The sequence below is a fragment of the Myxine glutinosa genome, chromosome 10 (genome assembly GCF_964187855.1).
Source record: "Myxine glutinosa chromosome 10, kmMyxGlut1.1, whole genome shotgun sequence".
NCBI lineage: Eukaryota > Metazoa > Chordata > Myxini > Myxiniformes > Myxinidae > Myxine > Myxine glutinosa.
The window spans coordinates 111,035,386-111,041,702 of NC_136270.1; the positions used below are offsets into that span (position 1 = coordinate 111,035,386).

The following is a 6,317-nucleotide window of genomic DNA, read 5'->3' on the forward strand; positions in this document are numbered from 1 at the left end:
CAATTCGGTATCAGACTGATAAATGTGAATTTGGATATTATCATTTATATTATTTTATTATATATTATTATTAGAATTTTATTGATGAATATTGATAAATTGATTGAAATTGCATAATTGAATTGATTCTGATTCTGATCTGATTGATTTTGATCTGATTAATTTAATCTGATCTGATTTTATTTAAATTTAATTTAAACAAGTCAATTGATGGATGAATAAAAAGTGCGGTCTCAAGAAAGAAGCTTTGAGACATTTGCAAAACATCAATGTGCAGACAACCTGGGACGATGAGCGAGGTGGTGAGTCTAGTGGTTATTTGTTATATTATGTGGTTATTTTTGTTTGACCCCCCCTTAACAGGACTTACTGATCCAGACTCATCTGCAACACTGATCAGTGAGATTGGGGTGTGGGAAAAGCCACAGGGCAGGGGGACTCTCTGGAAATCACCTGAAGTCATCAAGTGGACAGGTGGAGAGATACTTCCTGGAAGACCACAGAGTAGAGCTTATCGGAATAAGCTAGACAACAACGCATTCAACGCTACTTTGTATAAGGTGGAACAAACTTCTGCGATTTTTGCAGTACACACAGTTGATAGGGGTACAAGTGTAATTTAAAGTGTAGTCTTGGTAGTTCTCTGGTACATTGAGTAAATACTGAGTGTTATTCATATACAGGCAGAATGGGGAATGCAGCTTGTAAGAATACACAAGGACACCCAGATATTCCAAAAAAAGGTACTTGTGCATATTATATGTACGACCGATATGGTGAAGAGGCTATTAGTGAGGTTGAAAATTGGTATTTGTGGACAAAGAGACATGATAAGGAGTTTCCAAAAGATGGTACATTTGAGCGAAGTCGATTGGAGAGATTAGGACAAGAATTGAAAGCCAGGAAGCAACATCATTTAACAGTAGACTGGCTTGCATTCCATTATTGGGATATGGAATCCAGGAATAGGGCACAGCAAGGACGTATATTGGACCTAGAACTTAAAATAAAAACGATGCAGGATACATTAGAGGACATAAATGCACAACTGCCCTCGAACATAGGAATAAAAGTGACAGTTGTCCCATCTGATTCCCATTTGTCTCCCCAAAAAGGACGGTACAGAGAATTTTTTCGTGTTTCAGGAGAGAACCAGAGATTGCAGTGGCAACTCAGGGATCTGGAGATACAGCCTAGAAATACAAGTGAACAGGTGGACAAACCAGCCAATGACAGACATCGATGTTTTAATTGTGGAAATATTGGACATTGGAAAAGAAGATGTCCGTACGTCAACAAAACACGATTTCGCAAGGGAGAACCAAGATTAAGGGTACCAGTGCTTACAGGTACCTCAGATAACGATTAGGCCTTCATTGCTGCAGATCCCAAATGACGACAGGCCTCAACAGATTAAATCATCAGACCAACATCCAACATGAATAACTGTTGATGCTTCTTGTCTCAAAAAAATTTTTCGGAGCAAGAATGAATTTTACTTTTGCTTATTAGCGACTTAATAATTAATTGATTAAATGCCAAAATTGCATTTTTTTTTGGAACATGAATTAAAAGATCCAGAATTAGAGTTCATTCTGGAAGCCTCATATTTGCCAATTATAAATGTGGGTTTAGGGAGTATTTTGGGCGAAACAATTTTTTACAACAAAACAATTACCAAAGTGTGGAACATTGCTTTGCAAAAATTTTTGGAAACCAAGTGACGAGCGTCACATGATCAGCAGGTGGGCATTTTGGCCTATTTTTTTGCATGCTGATAGGTCAGTGGTTGACTGACATGCAAATAGATGTATTGTCAAATTGGGATAAATTATTGTGGGACCAAAAAGGGTAATTTCAATGTGACATTATAGGGGTTTTCTAAAAAAAAAAAAAAAAAACTTTTTATCTATTTGTGTATTAGCGTTTCTAAAATTAAAGGATAAATTTTACGAAATTGAAATGCAATTGACACCCATCTTGATCTGTTAATGATGGTTCAAATGCAAACAAATATACATAATGCTTGGGTTTGTGTATGTTTGTGTGTCAATGTTTGTGGTTTTTTTGGTTTTGTGTGTCAATCTTACAAGAATATCCAGAAAATTCGTAAAATAAAATAGGAATATAATTTGATTATGTACATTATCTCTTTTGTCAAGGGCGATGGAATATACGGATTTGATGTGCTAGGTTATGAGCAGCCATTAATTAATAGTAAAATTGTGAGTAATTTTGGGATTCCATTTTTGATAGAATTTATATGAGAATAACAGCTATTTATGGATAGGAGCTTCATAAACAAAATGAGTACAAAATTAGCCAAATTTGGAAGTGGTCTTACACTGACTTTCCAGAGTACTCTGCTCTTGGATTTTTACATATATAAACTTGACCTTTATCAGCATATAAATTGTGCTGTATGTATGGATGTGTCTTAGGCATAGACGATATGGGCAGATAGTAAAGACAATTTTGTTGAATTGAACTATTGTGAGTTTTAAAACGAAATGCATTGTGAATCTTAAAACCAAGGGGCAGACGTGAATGCGCTGTTATGTGTTTTACACTCAGATGGGTTTTTGTTTGTTATGTTTTTACACTTAGAACACGATGTTATGTGTACCTGCAACATATTTTGTTAATCTGCCACACCTATATTGGCATACTGGTGTCAGTAGTATTCACTAAGTTGCATAGAAAATGGAGGAACAACTTTTAAGGGAGTATACAACCACGTATTTGGATATTTTCTACAAAAGTAGGGGTTTCAATGAGTGGTAGCTGTACACATGGGATTTATCAAATTAAGTTATGGAGTTTAAACAAAGTTACTGGTAAACAGAAGGGAAATGGATAGTAAATAAATTCTTCAATGCTGGGTAAATTTAATGAGATATTACAAAGACTTATAAGAGCTACTGTTCTTCCTTATAGCAGTGGGAAAAGAGTGAATTAGAACCTAATGAATCTATAAATGAATGTGATAGGGATAATATCCTCAATTTGTGTTACTTATTTGATTGTGGGTAAAGAAATTATTTTATCGTAATGGATTGATAACAGCAGCCTGCAATGTCCTGAGAGTGTGCATCCATGTAATTAGAAATCCCAGATTTGTTTTTACAAACAACATTTGGTAGACGTCTTATGTCGATGAGCACTTACTTGGTAGATAAAAATGGTACTGCATGTTGGCAGCCACTTTTGCGGCCATTTAGGCCAAACACATTGAGAGAAAATTGTCGTTCAATACGTAATTTACACATGGCTATTTGTAAAAGGGAAGTTGTTGCGATGGGCAACATTTCTGAAGGTTTATTAAAATGTTATAATATGACATGTGTCAAGGCAAACTATTGGATGGGAAAATTAGATCTGGTTATAGAATGAATTTGCTGACCCTTTGAAGTTAATTCTTGGAAATTGATTGTTTTACTAGTATTTTGAGTTCACATTGGAAATAGTTTGGTAGAGCTTTGTTAAAACCTATGGTTGTGGTATTTTGGAACGAATTCACAGATCATAGGAAGTTGATAACAATAGAAATAAATATGGACCCCGGGAGATAGGGGCATCAGCATAAGGCAAATAATCAGATTTATGTTATAGATTAAGGGATTTTTCTTTAGTCACATTTTAAGAAGTTTGTTAGTTTGGTATATAATGTTGAATGTCATTGACATATAATTATGTTATAGGTATGAACATATACAAGGAGTAGCAGCTGAGATACTCCAATATTTGTTTATTCGATTAGTGGTTATATTGGCAATAGTTTTAGTAGTGGCTTGCTTGAAAACCTTAGTGACGGTGGGTTTGAATAAGATAACATACAACACTATGATAGTGCAAGCAGCCACAAAAGAGGAAATAAACAAAGCAACAAATGAGGAAATGCATGTGGAACCACAAGAGGAAGACATCTATGGCGACATGAATACTGAGATTCAACGATTGAATCAAGTAATGTTGCAAATGAATACAGTCGAGTTAAAATAAGGGCATAACAACTTGTTGTGAACTATGTCTGTTTTACACGATCAATGAACTCATATCACCACAAGTAACACTGTTAAAGAAAAACAAAAAGCGGGGAGGACTATGCTAATAACACATTAGGCATAGTTTGCTTGTTTGCAAGAATTGTTGGGAATTACATATTCCTGTTTGTGATTTAAATCATATATAATCATTATTAATGCATTTATTTTATTTGAGTTGAGTTACAACACCTGCATGTGTTTAATTTTTGAATTATATGAACCTGAAAGCAATTGTGGATGCTATTCTTAGTTTTAGTAGTGTAAAACACATGTCTGATTTGAATATTATTCGTGTGAAGTTGTTATAAAATATAGTGATTTCATGTTACAATGTACCCCCATCTGATTCAATCTGTGTGGAGAGCAGATATAAATGTGGCTAAGTAAAGGAAAGACAAGACCACATCCCAAATGGAGTGATAACGACATCTGGGAAGAAGTTTGAAAAAGGAAAATTTGTGAAAATGAAGTTAATCTTGGCATACACCCTCTTTCTCAAAGAATGATGAAGAAATGCTCCTTTGGAAGATGGATGTTTACCTTCACCAAGGGAAAATTATGTGACCATTTGTCTGGGTCACACTGCAACATATGGAAAAGGGCGATCACTTACTTGTGTTCAAATACCTCGAACATTCATCACATCAGCAATTGCAGGACGACGATATTTTACCTGCAACGTTTACGGGATACGGTGACGTGTGTCATTACTTCACCAACTTCCGGGGAGTCAGCATGGAGCTGCAAGCGAACGACTGCCTTTTCCTTCACAACAGCTGTGCACGATTCTGCTGTGGGCTCCTGGTATGGACCATGGGCAACTGAGTACCATGGTCCCAACATCATCATTGCGGATGCATCCGGCATCCCTGCTCCACATCTTGTTGACAAATCAACATCACATCAATACTTGCTCCATGCTCACGATTAGTGAGGAGGCAAGTCGACTACAACTGGATGGAGGCCTTGTTCAAATCTACTATGGCTCACAGCAAGAGTGGCAAGGATGCTGCATGGAGAGCAGGGTCAGTCTTTGACTCTGCCCAGCTATCACAACAGCGGAAAATCCTATGCAAATAGTGAAGGTGTGATGAAGACAACAGGAGAAAAATGTTTTATGCTGAAATTCCAAACACAAGTGATCCGCCCCTTTTTCAAACAAAGAAAGTCAATATTTGATTAAAGGCAAATATTTTGCCAAATGTTGCAGATGCTTTATTATTTTAATGATGAACTGAAATTATTGCGTTTTGGTGAAGGTGAAATGTTTTGTGACCTTTATGCAAATGAGTTGAATTGAATTATCAACATAGAAAGAGTCAATGAACAAGGAAATGTATTGTGATCAAAATTCTTCCAGAATGACGGTGTATGCCTTAGGAAATTAAATTACCAGATTAGTGGTTTGAATATTTAAATGTGGTAATGTTTAAATTAATGGTTAATATAAACATAAAAGAAAAACTGGGGATTGTCAGGGAATAAATATTCATATTGACAATATTGCTAGAATATATATATATCAATGTAATCTTGTTTAAAGTGGATATGTTTTACTTTACGAATGAGTAAAGTGCATAGAACTAACAGGTGGGCAGGAGAGTTAATTTCAGACAAAAATGTGTAATGCTCGTGGACTGCCATCTGTGTAGAAAAATAGCCTATGTTCAGGCCACTGCACATAGGCTGCAAATTCTTCCTCAGCAGGTCAGAGCATTTGACCTCTTGAACAGAAATAAGTACAAGCTGGCCAAGAGAGAGCCAAATAAGGTTTTGGATAAGGTACACCCTGCATGCTCTGTAACATCAAAGGGTTTTGGGGCTTTAAAACCAGGAGAAAGTTGCGAGCAGAGAGAGAGTGGACGGGGAACAACTGAAGACTGGTCAGCAACTGAACGAGCTTCAAAAGACCTACAGACCGAGCTTCAACCAAGACCTACCAAACGAGCTTCAACAAAGACGAACAAAGACTCATTAAAGATCTCGGCTTAGTATACAACAATTCTCAAGTATACAACAAATTCTGAAAAGTGAATAAAACATTGATTTTGCTAAACCGAGTCTCTTGAAGTTTAGTAACATAACACCAGAAATTGTTAATAATTCTCCAAGAGAAGGAAGAGGTGGAAGAAAAGGAGATAAAGGGGGTGGGGCGAGACAACAGCACACGTGGGGGCCCATGAGGAGAGAGGGAAATAAGGTTTTTTTGTGTTTTTTTAACGTTAGACAAAGGGTAGATGTTTGGGTAAGTTAGGGGGAGAAGAGAAAATC

At 36.3% G+C, this 6,317-nt stretch overlaps 1 long non-coding RNA gene across 1 annotated transcript; it reads left to right on the forward strand.

Annotated features, from left to right (window-relative positions):
• Positions 1–471: 471 nt before the first annotated feature.
• Positions 472–6,102, forward strand: LOC144894083 (uncharacterized). The gene is made up of 2 exons (XR_013624798.1): positions 472–560; positions 4,414–6,102. It is a non-coding gene; the product is annotated as an uncharacterized LOC144894083 (long non-coding RNA).
• The last annotated feature ends 215 nt before the right edge of the window (positions 6,103–6,317 follow it).